The sequence below is a fragment of the Gymnogyps californianus genome, chromosome 4, assembly GCF_018139145.2.
Source record: "Gymnogyps californianus isolate 813 chromosome 4, ASM1813914v2, whole genome shotgun sequence".
Classification (NCBI taxonomy): Eukaryota; Metazoa; Chordata; class Aves; order Accipitriformes; family Cathartidae; genus Gymnogyps; species Gymnogyps californianus.
In genome coordinates, this window is record NC_059474.1 from 2,337,883 (window position 1) to 2,357,610 (window position 19,728).

The 19,728-nt window shown below is 40.3% G+C and overlaps 1 protein-coding gene across 1 annotated transcript in view; it reads right to left on the bottom strand.

Annotated features, from left to right (window-relative positions):
• Positions 1–19,728, bottom strand: part of ATRN (attractin) — a 152,202-nt gene that overhangs the window by 41,025 nt on the left and 91,449 nt on the right. The gene's annotated exons all lie outside the window — the stretch shown is intronic.

Sequence of the window (19,728 nt, forward strand, 5' to 3'; positions counted from 1 at the left end):
ACACAGCAACCCAAAGTACAACATTTAAAAGTTCAGAAATGCATGCTCCTATTCAAACAATATTCGTACATCAAAATCTCCTTGAATAAGTAACTTACACCAAGAGCAGCAAAAAGGCATGAAACACAGAAGATAATAGATACTGTAAAAACAGCTATGGCATTCATCTTAACTCACTTTCCTGCAATCCACTCAAACTGCAAAGAAAAGTGAAAAACAACCGAATATTTTGGACAAAAAACAGAGGGAAGAAGCGAACAGGAAATTGGGAGGTGGTTAGAGGCAAAAGGAAAGATTAGGGAGCCTGGTTAAAAATAACAAAGCAGAGGGGAGGCAAGCCAACTTCTGCAATATTAGGAATCAGAAGTTCTTTCCAGGTACCTCCTATTTCCTCTGACTATCAATCTCAGCACCACAACAGGACATTAACTCTTTCATGAAGTAACTGAGTTGATTTCAAAACTAAACTGCAATCTGCACTTACAAAAGCTTTCCATGGATATTAAATTCACTTAAGGCGTCATTTGTTGGCTTTTTTCCTTAATAAACTGCATGTTATGGTACCATTAGCATAAATACAAATCTCTCCTCCCAGCAATAGTCACATTCCAAAAATCATTAATATATGGAAAACGAGTCATCACTTAGGTTTCTGTTGCTCTAAAATACCTTCTATTATTATATTTGCTTTAAATATCCATTGATATAGAAGCTGACCAAAATAATTGGTATAGAAGCTGACCAAAATAATTTTCTTATAAATATATTGAAATGCTCTTAAGTTGAAAGCTCCTTTACAGTGCATAACTTCTGTTTCACTGGAAAGCTAACTCGAAACCTGCAGACCAGATGCTTGTGACGTCAATATTACTGCCTACAAAAGACAAGAAAACACATAGTTTCTTGCTGATTTTTTTTCTTATAAACTGCTTCCCAATAGCCTTCTGATTAGAAAAAGTGAGTATGATTTCACTTTTTATTTTAAAACTCGGTGCATGGTAACCGAGGTGGTTTTAGATTCGCATAACTATTCTGGCATTTCTTTAAGGCAAAGAATTTTCTTACTAAAATATCACATCCCAAAATACAAACATGTTCTATATCCAGTATATAGAAAGAAGGTCTGAGAATAACTATGATGCTGACTGACTATAAAGATGCATTTCAAAACAAAGACCTTATTATGTATCAACAGCTTATATTTAAAAATCCTTTTGTAGAAAAAGAAAATTAAAAGCACAAAGAAATCATCAACAGGCCAGTCCTCTGCAGACGATCATTAGGACCAGTTTCTGTGATGGAAACCAAAGCTTGCTCCAATTAGAAGAAGAAACAAGTATCTGCTAATTTTAAAAAAGGACAGATTCTATGAAAGATTAATGAGACTGAGAACTCATCTCTAAACTGTTACCAGAGAAGGGCTTCTCATTTTTTGATAATACAAGTGTAGGAAATAAATAAAACAGAGAAGGAAAATTTGCGTTTGTTTAACACAGAAGGACGATAAACGCTTTACCAGTGGTGGTTCTTTTGCCTACCTGTTGGAGCTTTTCTCTTGCAAAGACCAACTGAGGATCTGTACCTCATACACAGGTTAAAAAAAAAAGCCGAGGTTGGTTTCTGCAATTTACTTCAAACAAGCTGAAAACAGTTTATGCTATTAAACCTGACCAATCTGTGTCACAGGCAATTTAGTATCATAATTGTTAATGGTTTGCTTACTTAGAGCTTAATTTCCCCTAATATAATCTGTTCCTAGGACTTAATTCAGTTACATAGAAACTTTGGTTAGAAATAGCTGTTAAAAGTAGACTGTTCGTTCTGGATACAGGAAAAATATGACACAAACTTCTTAGCAGTATGGATTTTTAATTAAGTTTAAATGACAGGAGAAGATTCATTTATCCATTCTCAAAAAAACTAATAAACTTGTACCAAAGGAAGAAGCAGTTCAACTGCAGGAAACCACCGTGCATCTCGCGCTGGGGATTGGGAGAGCCTCCTCCAGGTACTGAGCAGAACTTCAGCTCAGCTGCAAAATCCCATTGCCACTTTCATAACATACGTGTCTTTCAAAGATGCTTTATACTGTGTTCTTAGGAATAATGCAGTATCCTTAAGTAGTTAAGATCAAAACAGATCAGAAAATTAATTACGTTAATTCCAGAGAATATTATAAAGCTTGTGTTTATCTGATCTGAAAAGGTACCTGAAAAAGCATACCAGCCTATCACGCTTTTTCTAATGCCACATCATTTGAAGTATCAAAACAATCTGGCTGCCTTCCAGATGAACAAAAATAGCTGGCTATATGGACTGATAAAAATGGATAATTAAGAGCTTTACTTTCTTTATCATTTGATTAGCATCAAGTATTAAGCCAAGAAGAAAATTCGGTTACCTCTAACTAGCCAACATCATCTCAAAAGCGCACTAGTTTTGAAATCAGTACACACACATTTCAAAGGACTTAACGGCAAAGTACTTGGCCACAAAATATTGTGAGTAAAGGAAAAGCGATTTGAACCCAACTGACATTTCAGTAACAGCTGGTATTTCAAACTCAAAATACTTCTGGAGTTAAACTACTGCCTGTGAATGATAGAAATTTTGACAAAGAAATTGGGACGATTACATACCAGGAACTGGTTTGCATTAGTACCTGAGTTTGTGCTTCAAGAGAAAAGAAACTTGAGAATGATTTCAAGAGAATAATTTTGTACAAAAATGGGTCCAGCTGACTTTTAGTCAACTTCCTATTTTGAAACAAGTTCATTCTAAGCCTGCAAGCGCAACCCTACCTAAAGTTATTTAAGCCTCCATTCTTTTGATTTACAAGTGCTTTGAACTCATTAAAAAGTACTTGAATTTCACAGACCACTAGAAAAATTAGTATCACCAACCCAATGAGAAATTCTGTAGAAATAATTTTTTTTCATTAAATATAGCAAGAAACCAATTTGAGTAACTCCTCTCACTTACCTGTAATAAACAAATTTACACATAAATCATCACAGCATAACTCCTTCTACTTGTGCTGGAACTTACTGTGATTTTAGAGAAATAGAAGCCAAACTATCAGCCACCATGGGGATGGGGCAAATCTCTCTCCAAACCCCAATAATTCCTAATATTATACATAATATTAGTACTCCTAATCTGAACTTGTTAACTGAAGAACCACTAACATACTGAAGAACATTTCAAGTACGGCATTTTTAGAACATAATTTAGTACGTTTTGGGTAACTAAATGCTTGAGAAAACTGAACAAACACAGCAAACATTGTTTCTACAACTTTTCTTTCCTTGCTAACAATTCAGGATTATTCACATGCTGTATTTTTGCCTTTCTCCACTATTGTATAAAGTGACTCAATTCACATCAGCGCTGCCTTTCTTTTCAACCCTACTTCATATTCGGGATGAGAAAAAGGGAATTGGAAATGATATTTTGAACAGGACACACTCCTAGAATAGAACTGTAAAGGAGAGAAAAATAAAAGTCTAATTAACTTATGAAACCAGAGAAGTACAACAGAGAAGGCGCAACGTGAAGCAGGCTACTGGAGTTTGGTGCTTGCTGTGAATTCAGAAGATATCAAAAGGTCCCTACTGCTAGATCCATTACCTCACCTAGCAGGTGGGAGAACGCTACAGCACTCGTGTTTTGAAAGCCTACGGGACCACACAGCACTGAAAACCACAGAAATTCAGAGATTTCAGGCTGCTTTGTTTTTTATTTAGATACAGCCCCAGCGCCGAAGTTAACGAACAAAAAAGCAGCACGTAAGACTGCAAGGCTAGGAGCTGCAAAGGCTTCCAAAGAGAGAAAGCCAACAGCCAAACAAGCTGCAGATGACATTTATGTACATCCTCCTCTATTGCCTCCTCAGCACCTCCACTGTCTCTTCTTTTTTTTTTTTATGGTTAGAGGCAAGGATTCAATCTGACCTTGGAGAATACAGACAACAGTAACAGGATGCTGTGGCCTGAATGCTGAGTGCCCGCGCTTCTGTCAAAGGACCTGCTGAAAAACAAATGGTTTTTAAGTATTCTTGAGCGATGCCAAAGTCATCAAAACATTCATTGTGCCCTCTGTGATAGCGAGGCGGGGGAAAGACTGCTCTTCTGCTCAAGAGAAACATCGTTCCCTGTTTCAGTTCTCCTTTAAACACAAATACAATGGGCTTTAGTGAAACACGTGGAAGAAAACACATATTGTTCTTGGTGCTCTCCACTCAACAGGAGCAGCGAGCCAACTCCAACAGCCTCGGCGGTGAGGTTTCAGGAAAAAACGAACCAATCTAGCAATCCAGCTCCACCACCCAAAAGGTGGTCTCGGCTCTGCCACATGCTGCTGCTGTTTCACATGTTCTGTGAACCTCTTTAATGAGCCAAGGCAAGTCATTAAGCCAGCAGAGAGCTAACTGCAGGAATGCAGGGCCTTTTGCTGGTATTTTTGAGCTGACCCTGCTCACTGAGGGATGAGGCAAACTCACCCAAGGGAGGAGCAGGGCAAGATGACCCTTTTCAGGCAGTTGGCTCTCAAATCATCTCAGTAATGTTAGCTCCGAGGACAACTTTTCAGAAGGAAGCATCTGGTCACCTCTGCAGATGAGATTTATGGGATTCAGACACAGATTAAGACATCTAAATACAGGTATATGCCTATTGTCCCTTTACACTCAATGGAAACCTCATCTATGATTCAGTTGGCCAGTGTAGTTGTCTAGTACAGGATTACCTGAACAGTTCCATATCTAAGTCTCCATCTATAATGGGACCTTACTCTCCCTTTAACCATTTGTTCCCATATTTCCCATTACCCAGCAAGAGCGTACAGTGTATTTGCAGCCGTTTAGTAAACCAGATCCCACAACCCACTGCAGCTGCAAACTAATCTTTCCTGAGCCAACTTTCAGGTGGATCCATACCCCGGTCACAGTCACTGCACCATGGTGCAATGTGATGCCACACCACAGAGGCAGGAGGACATTCCCTTTCAGAGGCACCATGGATCTATTTTAAATGAACAGCAAAACTGCATCCAAATTTTGAGGTTAGGAAGAAAATTTAAGCTGACTCGACCCCTGTAAGTCTTCAAAAGCTGCAAGAACGACCTGTTCCACAGGGAAAGATTGTCTAGACAGAAAAGTTAAACCATAAGTTTGAGAGAAGGAAGGGTCTTAAAGCAATTAATTGTAACTTGAAAAACTCTGACACACAACAAATTGAAGTGGAGCGTGATTCGGAGGTGGGAGATCCCAGAGAGTTTGTAATACACCTGATGGTGTAGGTGTGGACATCAGAAGGAGGAGGTGTGATGCTCAATTGAAAGCTGACAACTTTGAGTAAGGGATAGCCATCCACAGCTGCAACACCAGCTGATCTGACAGCTAAAGGTCCAGGAGAGGTGAATCACAGAAAGCAGAGAAGTCCCAGACGTAAGTCCAGATTGATCTGTTCCTGCTTGCATTAAAAGAATTACTCATTGCTCATCAGAAGCTCAAAAAACAATATGCATCCAAGCACACTCAACAGACTGCTGCTTTATATTTTGTAGAAGAAAAACTTCTGGCCAACTTGGTGCAGCTGAAGAGGTTCACATGCTCAATTTACATTCTACAACAGGTAAAAATAAAACCTCCACTAAAATTTGATTTTCACACCTACTACTACGAGCCACGTTGCTCCTGTGTGAAGGACCAATGAAAGAGATAAATGACTTACTCCTCACTTGCCGCAATATTAACTAAGCCATTGAGCTTTATGGCACAAACACTTGATACTGTGCAAATATAAAAACTAGTTCACTTCTGAACTTATACCGAGACGGAAATCGATTTATATTCCAATACTGTGCTGCCTTACTGCAGTAGTCACAAATTGTCACTTTTCAGCTAATTGGCTGCAGTCAGCACTTGGCTCACAAATGCCAATTATATATGCTTTGTCTCCCCATGCGAACTCTCAGATTGCCGTGCAGAGCAAACACGGGCATAGCTGCCTCTAAATTAAAAATAGTGCTTTAGTCCCTCATTTCTCTGCATCAGAAAAATTACCACACAAATCTGACAAATGGGAAGTATTTGTTCAATAAACAGCCAGGTGTTGAACAGTGACGCTCATCTAAATTTAAAGTGCACTAGCAAACAATGTTCTGGAAAGTCCCGTAATTGGAACGGCAATCTCAGATCAGGCCCCGCACACCTGCTCATTACAGTAACGCACTACCAAATGCCACGAGAAACCCGAGGCAGGGCCAGAAAAAAACTCAGTTCTTCTGAATGTCAGGCAAATACCTTAAAACTAAAGATCGTAGGTTCCCATAGATGTCTGCCGTATCCACTCTCTATCCTGTCCGCACACTGAAGGTGGCAATGGTCATGCAAGAGAAGAGTGGTAAGGTAACTGGAGGCTATTGTAGCAATTTTGCAGAAGAGAAAAATAAATACAAAAATAAAAATAAAGATTTAAAAATTAAAAAAAAACCCTAAAAATAAAAACTAAAAAAATATAAAAATTAAAAATAAATACGAAACAAAAGGCCCTAGCTCTTGCTTTCAGAGCTATGGCAACAAGAGGGAGTAGCTGAAGTAACAGCAAAGGTAGGGCTGTGGTGGTGGTGAATCTCACGGGTCGGGCAGGCACCAGCGGTAGTGTCAGGCTGTAGGAAAATACAGGCGAGAATTCACAGCCTTGTAAACTCTCTTTCGACACTGGAGTTCGGGGTCAGTTGCTGGATGCTCCTTCCCAAGAGCTCCTGCTCTGTGCCTGCTGTGAACAACAGCGGCACGCTTGCGGTTGGTATTAAAGGATTGTGAAGGACGATTTCTGATAAACCTTGCTGCAATGGGTTAAGAGGTACTGTCCTAACTCTTCTCTCAACCAGGAGCTAAGGAGCCTCCAAGGAGGGTTTGAGAAGGCATTCACACCTATAATTCTGCCCCAGAAAAGCGAAGTGCCACTTCTCAGGCTGATCTACGAGATGGTGGCTTTCCATGAAGTCCTGCGTTTTGCATTGCAGCAACGAGGCCGTCCTTGCAGGTGACTCCGTAGGCACAGCAGCCGAGGTGAAACTGAAAATTCAGGTAGCAACTTCTAAAATAACCTCAGCAAAAATCCCCATTGGCTTTATAAAGTTTGAGAGAACATTCAGTGAAGAGGTGGCGTTCAGGAGGATGAGGAGTAGATCCAACAAGCTGAGATGGCCAAGTTATAATTAAAAACTAAGTAAGGTGGATTTCCATGGGGAAGAGGACCTCTAAGGTGCATTTCAACTCCCCTAAGCTTCGGATACGATCCCTCCCCAAAGCAGAAAGCAGAATACACAAATAATTCTGCCTCATTTGGGTTCTTGCAAACAACTGAACTGGGTGTTCAGTTGTTTCAACTTGTTGAATTCTGGTGAATTTTTACAGAATAACTCACTCTTAAGACTAAAGTTAAAAATAGTGTATTTCATGATAACGGCAATTAAGTTCAGGCAAATTACTATCATCAACTGGAGACAAAGACTAACAACATTAATCACTTCTAGCAGTAAACAGCACCACAGACTTCAGTTATAGAAAAGAAACTACTTTAAACTATTTTAAGGGTTTTGAAACAGAACTGAATGGTCAAGATTCTCCCAACCTTGCATACTGCTTGCAGACAAAAATCTTTACTTACCATTGGCCTCTTAAAATCTAGGTATTGGTAAGGTGTCCAGGTGAATAGCTTTGAATGCAAATTTTATGCTTAGAATTCAAAGGGAAAAGAGTTTAAAAAAAAAAGTATAGAAGAGATGATGTCATACTGCTCCTGCCCCCAAACAACTCACTTCCGAAGTGCTTCGTTTTGTCCGAGAAGGGATTTCTTGTTGCTTACAAACTCTTATCCATGCCTAACCTTGAAGACTGACCTACAGGTTTGGAAGAAGTCACCTGAAAAGGGATTCTTGGAGCAATCCTATATGTTGCCTGTTTTAATCCTACAACCTCTAAGCAACAGTACGTTCTCAAGCATAGCACAAAAACTTCATGCCATTTCTACTTTAAACGTTTAACTAGAGGAAAAAAACCTCTTGGCTAAAAGGTCTTGCTTATTAAATGAAATGCAGGTAAGGAGTTCACTCCTTTAAGAGGAATTCAGCTGAGAAAACCAATGCAATAAAATCCCTCATTTAAAAAAAAAAAAGCACATTTTCCACTGCTTGATTTAAAAGCAACAAGTTCAAAAATCGGAGACGTCTTGCAAACCTATATAAAATATCAACCCTTACACTGGACCTCAGATGTGTTTATGTTGCAAAGCTGTTTTGAGTTATCCTGAACTCGGCACCAGGGATACTGCACTCGTGTGTTCGCCTGAACGCCCGACACTTGGCAGGCGGCTTGCAGGGGAAGCGGGTACTGCTGGCCGAGCCGAGCCAGGCGCCCCGAGACAAGTCCCAGCAGCAACGCTCGGCTCGCTCACAAAGCGCTAAGCAGTTCGCTCATGCCACAGAAAGAAGAGAAGAGGTTCTAATCTGCAGCTGAGAATAACATTTTGGTTACAGAGCAAGCTTTCTTGCCACCATATGACTTTTTTAAAGAGAAAAAAGCTGATGTATTCCTTATTTTAAATGGATTTGGATTTATACGCAACTGCAACAATTATTCTGGAGACAAGGCAGTTTTGAGCTACTTTGAAAAAAGCATTAAAAATAAAAATGCCAAAACTAGACACAGAAAGCGAGCCGCTAGCATTAAACCACTCGACTCTTCCCAGTTGCAAGTCCTCAAGTACCTCCCTCCAGTATCAGATGCTGCTGTGTGGATGCATTCATGAAGGATCCCATCCCTTGGCTTCGTGCCGAGCAGAGCTCTGACACCATCTGTGTGCAGGATAAGTTACGTGCAGGATAAGTTACGTGCAGGATAAGTTACGTGCAGGATAAGTTACGTGCAGGATAAGTTACGTGCAGGATAAGTTACGTGCAGGATAAGTTACGTGCAGGATAAGTTACGTGCAGGATAAGTTACGTGCAGGATAAGTTACGTTCGTCAGCATACCAACTATTTCTGGAGAGTTTCAACACGGAAAGTATTAAAACTTTAGCATACAACAGCTCAAACACTCTCTCAGACCCTGAAAGTCCAGCAAAAAGATGAGCTTTACAGTCTACAACCACTTGTGTGCCAAAAACTTAAAAGGAATAAAAGTTGTTTTCCTAAAGAGCTTGCAATGTAAGTACACAAGTGGGAATCAAGAATAAAAAGAAGACTAAAGCAGCTAAATACGTATTAGCCATTTTTTTCTTAGGCTGCAAAACAGCTGACAGATGGAAATGGGCAAAACTTTATGTCTTCCATCATTTCTGACCAGACAAAACACTGGAAATATATGCAAGACAGAGCTCGGTGTCGCAGTGGTATTAGTGGAAAAAAGCTCTGTCTCCCTCTCCGAGGAAGCCGTGATTTCTAAGGATCATATGGGATGAAAGATTTAAAATGTTTATCAATCTGTATCACAAAAGGTTTGTAATACGCCAGCTGCAGAAGTCTCTACGGAAATTCTAGTGATTTACATCCTTAATAAACTAAAGTAGTAAAATAAGTAGATATATTTATATATTATATATATTAAAAACTATATATATGGTTCAAAGTAAACTAAGTATATATGTATATAAATAACCAAATAAAAGTACCTTTTAGCGACAACATCTCTCACATTATTACACAATACCGAAGCCACACGCTGTTTCAAACCTGGTGTCACATTACTACATGAAGTGGCAGTAATAAAAAAAAAAAACCCAAACTTACTTTCAACAAACTACCTATTTGCAGGGAGAAAAAAAAGATAGAATAATCCAAGACTTGTGCAATAATTGAAAGTTCAACCAATTTTAGCATTTTTCAAATGATGCACTTGCATAGTTATGAAATAAAATGCTGGGAACTTTAACAAATGTATTTTTCTCCACTGCACACCCATGAGCTGGAGAACTGGCAGCCTGATCTGTGTTTCCAACGTAAAACCAGACGAAAACCATCAGGTACTTTGGAAGGAAACTTTATGCTGTGGAGCACAGGGTATACGAGCTCACGTAAGGGCTGATCAAAGGCTGCCTCATTACACAGTATCAATAACAGTTTTGAAAGCTGTGAAGTCAGAAATCATAGGCTGGGCTGTTTTACTCATCAAGGTTTTATTTGTTGAGAGCCTTGGCTATGACTTTGTGTTAAAGAAATCATAACATGAAAAAATAACACTGCTGGAGAGGGAAAAATGAGCAACCTATACATAAGCTTGTATATTAGCATTAAAAAAGGACAGGTAGTTACTATCTATTACTAAAGGCTTTCTAGAACATGAAGAACTTCCCAGTAAAAGACTGAACTGACAAATCAATCTATCGTGATTTATTTCAATCCCCATGGTCAGAATATTCACGTAATCTAAAGAGACTTTGGGCCAGGTGTAAGAACCAGGACGGTGCTAGTCTTGCATGCAAATCAGACTGTTTTAAGAAATCATGACACTCATAATTAAGGAAAAAGAAAAGAAGAAAGAAAAAAGAAACCAATTTAGGAAAAAACCAACAACAAATCCCAATCATCCCAGAAATCTATTATTATACAGGGCTGTGTGGATTACACACCGCCCTGACCCCAACTCTCCACACTGCTTGCCAACACTGCTGGGAGCAAGATTTGCCAATACCGTGTAACAAAAAAACAAACAAACAAACAAAAAAAAAACAAACAAACAAACAAAAAAACCCCCAACTTAATATAATACGAAGTCAGGAAAATAAGTGAGACAAAAAGAAGTTTTAGCAACATTCCAGGAATGGTTTGTTTTTAACAAAAGCAGACCAGCAGAGCCATCTGAGAGCTGTTATTCGAGTGCTGGTGGCTCTGTCTTCACGTCGGTTAGCTAAACAAGCCAGAGGCTTTTTGGTTTTATCACCCTGTGTTAGTACGGGATATGTTTTTCCCCCGTGGTTTAGCCAGGCTATATCTACTGTTGCATTTGAGTATGCTGGCTTCTTGTATTTTATTGGCAGTGCACTTTTCTCCTCTTCATTAACTCTGCTTACTATTCTTTGACTCTTTAAATAAGCTTTCGTATAAGGAAATATATCTAGCTCTTTTTGGTAGCTGTAAAAGCTTCCCAGCAATGGCCCACATCGCTCATTTTCTGAAATATATTTGAACTTGAGGTTTACATTTACATTCAGCAGTAGCACACTGTATTTTCAAGAGTTATTCAGCACAGAAGTACAGCAACTGCAAGCAACCAGCACATCATCACCTGGCCTCATCCAGGAGAAATTAATTGCTTAATGCGGACTTTGGTTCCATAGAAAATTAATTCTGCATTTTTTTGATACTATGCTTTCCAGCCCTGAATCTTAAAAGGAAAAAAAAAAAAGATCAGCTTCCTTAAAAGTAAGACAATCCATACGTATCATACTCTCATATCCAAAAAAACCTCATCCTAAGAAATCCTCCTGGTACTACTAAATCTGAATCTCAGTCTATGTCTCTCTGTTCTCCTATAACTTTTCTTATTTATGCAGCCACAGTTTTGCAATAGCCACACGAGCAGACTTCCAGTGCTATACAAAGATATTACAAGAAACCTCGCAAACAAAGATACGTGAGTTACTACAGTTCATCCCAAATAGAGCTCAAGTTGTAAATATAAAACCCTGAGATTTCACTGGTTGGGTAAAAGGATAAAAATCCCATGCGACAATAACAGCACTTGGGGAACGTCTAGCGTGAGCAATTTTGAAGGTTGCTGAAGCCACCACCTCCAGTAAAAAGTACTGAAGTTGCAACACGTCCTAGCAAGGGTTAACTGCCTTTGAGAGAAACTCTAGTTTTTAAGGATTTAAGAAGCTGCTAACAAAAATACTACTTAATATGAAAGGGAACAACTTCTAAAAGGAGAAAAATGTCATTGGTTGATGCCAAAAATAAGAAGGCAGGAGCAGATAAAAAGGAAGCAGCTGTTTCATGTTTTAAAGTATCATTTAACTGTTCTGTTTTAAATCTTTCCGTCCCCAGCAGAAGATGTCAGTTTGCCTGTTCTGAAAAATCAGCATGTAATTGCATGTCTCCAAAAGTAATTACATTCAACAGCAAATTTCATCAGATTAACAAATTGATTTACGTTTCATTGTTCGGTTTGAAGCAAACCTCTCACCACAGCGAGAGAGATGCAGTGAAAGAGGCTCAAAAGCACCTGCAGTTATATCTAAATAAAGGCAAGGGACATCATTAGCAAACAACTTCGGCATTCCAGTGCTTTCAGAAGCAAAAGAAAAAGAACGTTTTTGGAACAGAAGGGTCCCAGAGAGCTAAGGATGATTATATCTCCGCACCTACATCTCTTCCTCATTAAAGGTGCATGAGGCACACCGAGGACCTGGCAGGAAACCTATCAAGATCACCATCCTCAGTACAGTTTCCAGCCTACGTAATTATTTTATCAAAGCAATCACTACCTATCTATATGTATTTTATTCTCTTTGGCCAACAACAAAGACGTTTTTTCTTTCCCTTTAGCCTTACTGAGAGCTTTCATTCGACTAGCCTGTGGCTTTTGATTACAGAACGACATTAATTTAGAGAAAGGCTAGAAACCTCCACGGGCCACGTCCAGTCCTCAGGGATATTTATGCCCTGTATCAAATACCTAATGTTTCCTCCAGAGACAAATCAGGGTATCAGAATCAGTTACAGACTCTGCTTTTTAACTGCGGTACGGTTTCTTTGCTCTGTCTTATTATGTGCATTATCAAAGCCTTTTAGTTAGGCTGTAAACCTCAGAGGTAACCCTAGAGAGCATCACTGCTGGCAATATTCATGTCACCTTAAAGAGGTCAAAAGCCTAAAATAAAAGGAAGGTGGAAGCGTGGGATCTGACATTCCTCCAGCTTTCTTTTTAAGCTGAGGGATACTGTATTCCTCACCTGGCAGGAGCTAAGGGTACCCCAAAGCTTTCCTTGGCTGTAGCAAAGTGTCATCCATCATTTAGCTCTGCAAGAAAACAAATGCTTCCCGAACCACATTAAACACTGAATGGCAAGTAAAATTAAAGCTTAATTGAAACTGGTATTAAGATGCATGCTAATGGAGACCACCTGTTTTATGGGTAACATTGCCAATAAAAATAGCAGGATGGAGAAGGAGTATCAGAAGAAGAAATTCCAATACTGCTTTAATGAAGGAGGTTTCCTTTGAAAAATGAGAACTTGGGAAGATTTCAGTATTTGCATACTGCTGGACACAAGAACCATGAAACATTAAAATAATGACGATAAAGATCAGAGCAAGAGCTTTGTCTGAGGATTGTAAAGACTTTTTAGGAATGTAATTCCTGGCACTTTATAAAATATTGGCTACTATTTCCCACTTAAATAGCCACGTCCAGCATAAGAGAAACTGGGCCTGCTTTACTCAGCTAGAGAACCATTCCTTAGAAGAATCTCAGTTTAGTTTATAATTCATCTCTACTCTGAAATCCAGCTGACACCAGCAGCATATGGCTCCACGTGAACTTTGCCCACATACTAACACAGGAAATATCTACTGGCTTAAGACACGTTTAGAACGTTACTGCCAGCTCCGCAAAGCCAAATAGATGTGAAGAGAATCTGCTCTCTTACATTCCTACATACATTTTCAGCGTATCATCGTAAACCAGTGGGAACTGGTTTGCAGGTCAAAGGAGGCGATTAGCGAAAATAATATAATCCCAGAGCAAACCTTTTGGTTGCAATGAGAGGCAGAGCAGAAGTCTCTTGATGCATGGGAATAAACAGAGCTTAGGTTGTTCCCTTAGGCTAAGGAAAGAAGAAAAGGTCATAAAAATGTATCAAAATTAGTAGTCACAGGTCTAATATACAAAGCACTCGAATCCAAGAAAGTGTCATTTCTGAAAGCTGTATTCAGAGCAGAATCGTACTCCCACATCTATCTGAAATCTTATTCAATCGCAGCAGTGCAGCTCTTAACTGGAGCACTAAAATGTGTATTTTGCTTCAAAACTTGGATGCAGTCATCCTGGCAGTGCCTGCGCCAACAGTAAGTTAACAAAAGCAACATAAGGCAGTGACGGGAGAGCCCCAAAGGAAGGCAGTTCATTAAAGAGTACATCATCCAAGAGGTTTGCACGTAACGGTTTACATTTCTTTCCTTGGGACGGCGCACACTATGGTTTCTGTACACACAGCAGCAGGCACGCTGCGTAACCCACGGATGTGCGAGTGTACACACACAGGTTAGTGACAGTCACCAGGTCCATCACCGAAAGCAAGAGCTGCAAATGAAAGGCTGATTTAATTACAGCATACCTGAGGCTGTCCTCAATTTTCAGGTCTCCCATTTGTTACAGTTTCTGCGCTTGAACTTTTAGCAGCTCCTCAGAAAGCAGCGATCAGTTTAAGGGAGATAAATTGTTTCCACCTTTCGGTTCACCATTCACAATTTCAGCAGATGAACTAGACAGCAATTCAACACTTTGATAGGAAAATATTTGTGACCCACTCACAGTGAACAGCTTATTTTGAAATATCGAGAATAATTATGACAACACATTATGTGACTGAATTAAGCTATCCACAATGCACTAACTTTCTGTGTAGAAAGGAATAAAGCTTTGGAAGAGGCTATCTAGACCCACAGTCCTGAAATACATCAATGGGAGGAACCCAGGAAAAAAGTTTCAACAGCCCATGCAGAAGTTTGAGAAACTAAATGTAAACAGCAGAGGCAATTTTAGCTATTTTTCCACTATAGCCTTTATGAAATCAGAGTGGAAGGCAGCAATTTAAGTGACTTGGGAAATTTCCCACTGGTTATCAAATACTTCCAGTCCTCAAACAGTGTAAGCTGTCTAATACTGTTGCAGCGCTCCACCGAGCAGCACGTGCAGCGATGCTACGCAGTCACGGTGGCACTTTTTTGAAGCCCAACATGATGATGAATTGCCGAGCAAACAATACATAGTGAATATCCAGCGAGATTTTGCAAATGGTATATTTTGTACGCAAGAGGCTGCAAAATCCATTCGCCTCTTTTTGTTCCGTGAAGCATTTGGCTCATAATTAACGTTTAAGCACATTCAAATTAAAATAGTTCAACCAGCACGAGGGAAAGAGAGGAGACAATTGCCAGTTAATGATACAATTACAAACTGTTTTTTCCTTAATCAGCTCCTAGGCATCTTACATATACTCAGAAAGTAGAGATCAATGCAAAAGGCTTCATAGCGAGGGGTCTGAATCTGAGAGAAAAAAAAAAATCTAAAATCAGGTGGGACAGAGTGTTAATGAAAACAATAGTTTGGGTATGAAACAAGGCAAGAACACAAGTTTATATGTAGTGAGTGGTGGAAAACACCATCAACAGTAAGCTGTAATGGAGCAGAAAGCTTACAGCCGTTAAAAAGGGGTTGAAGTTAGCTATATTAGCAACTCTAATTTTCACCCCCTGTGCATTCAGGAGAGGGACTCACTTACTGGAATCTGCTCCAGGTAAATACATGCTAGTTTAAACAGTGTTAAAAACTGCTGACATTTACACAACTATCAAAAAGAGTTTCAAATTCTCACCATGAACTACTTGTCAGCTCCAGAACTGAAGCTTCACCTCTGAGTGAGCTGACTTTTGTCTGGATTGAAACCCATGAAAAGAAGTCCTCTGAAAGTTTCTGCATTGAATTTCCTTGCTTCTTACTGTAATATTGTACAGCTGATTATTTGTATTCTATAGCTCTTTTCTAATTTGAGATAGATTTCGAAAGAATAACAAAGCAAACTTACAACAAAGATTAAGAAAACAGAAAAAACAGTGGGGGGAAAGATCATATTACATTTACATGACTACAGGAAAACATCAACCCTAACAACATCCACTAATGTCCTTTTCTAAAGGGTGCACACTCAGTTTGGTGGAAGATAAGGAATATTTAGGGCAGTGCTTTCCAAGCAAAAGAGAGAAAGGTGAACAGCTCTGGTTTGCACAACGCTTATAAAGTCACCGTGGCCATGCCAGACAAAGTTTGTTAGCTGAGAGGAGCCGCAAAGCGGAGAGAATGGAAATATTGAGACGTTTTCGACACACCTTACCTGGGTTTTCAAGAAAGCTTGGCAAGCTAAGGTTTTAAGTGAAGTCCGCAACGTAGCTTTCATACTCGGAAACCACTCAGACAGGAGGCATTAGGAAGCAGATTGCTGTATTTTGAAAGCTTTCAGCATTTTGCAGCTTTAGTTCTTTTACAAAATAGTCATTTCAAGTCATTAAAGCAGGCAGGGAAAGACACCCTAAACCAATATACTTAACACAAAAAAACCCCCGAACTGAAGTGGTTTTGAAGAGAGGTGGAGCAAGAAGGGAAAAAAAAAAAAGCCAGAATTCAGCATTGGCAGGGACACATCTATCTCTAACACAAAAGAGCATTTATACTCTCCAAGTCCAGATTTTAACAGGCGAGAAGGGAGGGAGAAACAGATTTCAATCAAGGACTTCAGAATAAAGTTTCTAATATTTAAAAAAAAATAATGTGGGTTGTAGATTAATTGCTCTGCAATAAAGCCTACACATTTCTGAAGTTTTCTGTTGCAAGGTTTTCTATATGTAAACACTTCTGTTTAGATATATCTACTGTATCTGAATTGAAAATAAGCCAGGGTAAGAGAGCGTACGTACAATGACTGTTTACTGTTTACTATGATATTCAAACAACCAAAAAAAACCCCAAAACACCAGTTGGAGATGCTGCACTGCACAGGAACAGACCAAACACATGCGTAAGCTGCAAGGTGACGCACGCACACACACAAGGAGAGAATATTTTCCAGCCGTCTGGCAGTAGCAGAGTTTCACTGACTTCATCATACTACTTATATTAAAAACTCTCTTATTTCAAAAGGGAAGTTGAAACATGTTCTGTAGCTGCAAGAAGTTTAATAGTGTAACTGCAAGGAGCAGAACTGTAGGAGGCAGTCTCTGAGACAGGAAAAACACTTTGCATCCTGCCCATACTGCAACATGTAGTTTTAATTAACGAGTCAGCTTGCCCTGAAGGCCTAAACCCAACTGCATAGGAACTTCTATGCGGTGAAATAAGGGATGACCACTTAGAAAAAGAAATAAGAGAGGGAATATGGGAAAGGTCCGAGTAAAAACTATTCCTGAGAAGAAAGGAGCACGGGGTGAGGGCTGAAGGGGCAGTCAGGAAAGCAGAGAGGTCAAGAAGTGAGAAGTCACCCCACGGCTCTATTTTAAACTTTGTAGTAAGCCCCAGTCAAGGATTGACTGCTAGGAAGTCTTTGTCCCAAAAATCCGTACCATGATTTATCTTCTATTTTATCTTATTGAAGATAAACTTCTACAGAGAGCCAAGACTTTATAAAAAAGGAAAAAATAGGGAAAGCAAATAGGAAAGAGGTACAGAAAGGACAGGTAGGAACACAGATTGCAATTAAGGGCAACTGAGGGCAGCTCAATCCACCATGGAAGTTCGTGCAAGATCTGAAAGGACGCAGTGAGTCCTGGAGACAAATCATACTTTTTTTACTGACTTTTCTCTAGTTTTTCCTCTATGGAACCATTACTTTTCATAATACCATCTCCTACTCAACAACTGCTCTGAAAAAAGTTATCAGGATGGTGAGGAGGGAAAAGAAATTGGTTAGAGTAAAGCAGTACCCCTGGGCGGTGCAAGAAGTGTAGTGTCAAACTGTACAGCGTCTTAGTATCCAGGGTGGAAAAGCTTTCATGTGGCATCAAATCCGACAGCATAGTTACACCAGACGGTGAATGGACTGAAAGTACACTGTGATACCAGCCAGAAGCAGATCTATATGGTTACAGGCTCTTTATGAAGGAGACAGGACATCCCTCACAAGGGTAGACCTAGCAAATATGGGCTAAGATGAGGAGATAATGAAGTGGATTGAAAACTGGTCAAATGGTTGGGCCCAGGGGGTGGTGACCAGTGGCATGAAGTCTAGTTGGAGGCCAATAACTAGCGGTGTACCCCAGGGGTCAATATTGGGTCTGATCCTATTTAACATCTTCATTAATGATCTGGATGATGGAGTGTAGCCCCAGCAAGCTTGCAGTTGACACCAAACTGGGAGGAGTGGCTGATATACCAGAGGGTCGTGCTGCCATTCAGAGGGACCTTGACAGGCTGGAGAAACGGGCCAACAGGAACCTCATGAAGCTCAACAAGGAGAAGTGCAAAGTCCTGCCCCTGGAGAGGAACAACCCCAGGCACCAGTATGTGCTGGGGGCCACCCAGCTGGAAAGCAGCTTGGCAGGAAAAGACCTGGTGGTCCTGGTGGGCATCAAATTGAACATGAGCCAGCAACGTGCCCTTGCCGCAAAGACGACCTATGGTATTTGCTTACCGTGCAACGGCTGCATTAGACAAAGCATTGCCAGCAGGTCAAGGGAGGTGATCCTTCCCCATCTACTCAGCGCTGGTGAGGCCGCACTTGGAGCACTGTGTCCAGTGCTGGGCTCCCCAGTACAAGACAGACATGGGCATACAGGACAGTGTCCAACAAAGGGCCACAAAGATGATGATGAAGGGACTGGAGCATCTCTCCTATGAGGAAAGGCTGGGAGAGCTGGGACTGTTCAGTCTGGAGAAGAGAAGGCTCAAGGTGAATCTCAATGTATATAAATACCTGAAGTGAGGGTGCAAAGAGGATGGAGCCAGGCTCTTTCCAGTGGTGCCCAGTGACGGGACCAGAGGCAATGGGCAGAAACTGGAACACAGGAGGGTCTGTCTTGAACATCAGGAAAACACTTTTTTACTGCGAGGGTGACCTAGCACTGGCACAGGTTGCCCAGAGAGGTTGTGGAATCTTCATCCTTGGAGATACTCAAAAGCTGCCTGGACATGGTCCTTGGCAACTGGCTCTAGGTGGCCCTGTTTGAGCAGGAGGTTGGACCAGATGATATCCCAGAGGTCCCTTCCAGTATCAACCACTCTGGGATTTGGTGAAGAAGACGACCATGCTACTTGTCAAATTAAGGAATGCAAAATGCAGACTCAAGTCTCCAATGGTTGTTAAAGGACGCAGAAGAAAACTGGTCTTATCTCACACTCAGACAAGCAATGCTGCTGGGTTGCTGTGAGAAAGGAGAGAGGAATGCTCTGTTGAGCTACAATGAGATCTCCAGTGAAAGGAGGTGCAGGTGGGCTTCCAGGAGAAGGACAACAAAGCCACAGCGACGTAACAAAAGAACTGCTATTGTAAACATGAGAAAGGACTGGGACATTCAACACCAATACATATTCGGAGAAAGATGACAGAAAAACATCAATTCTGGGGAAAAAAGTTTGTTAGGAACTGAAGAGCATGCTAATAGAAATCGTAAGGACCACATGTTCCTGGACGCGGTATCGCTGCCAGACTTCTTCACAAAAAAAGAGTCTCTCAACCAATAAGAGCTGATGCTATTTTAGACTTTGTTTTGGCAAGTAACAAGGACAAGAGCTGGTGATATAAAATTACCTTGGATTCAGTGCACACAAACACATTCATATTAAATTAAGAATAAAACGAGGTAAGTGTTGTAAGAGAATCAAAGTTCACTCTTTTTAATGATGAGAAATTAAGTAAGACAGTAAAATCAAGTGGACTAAGGCGATAAGGAATGGGAAAGCAGCCATCTAAGTATTTCTCTCAGGTCAAAGATGCAAAACTGTTTGAAAGCTA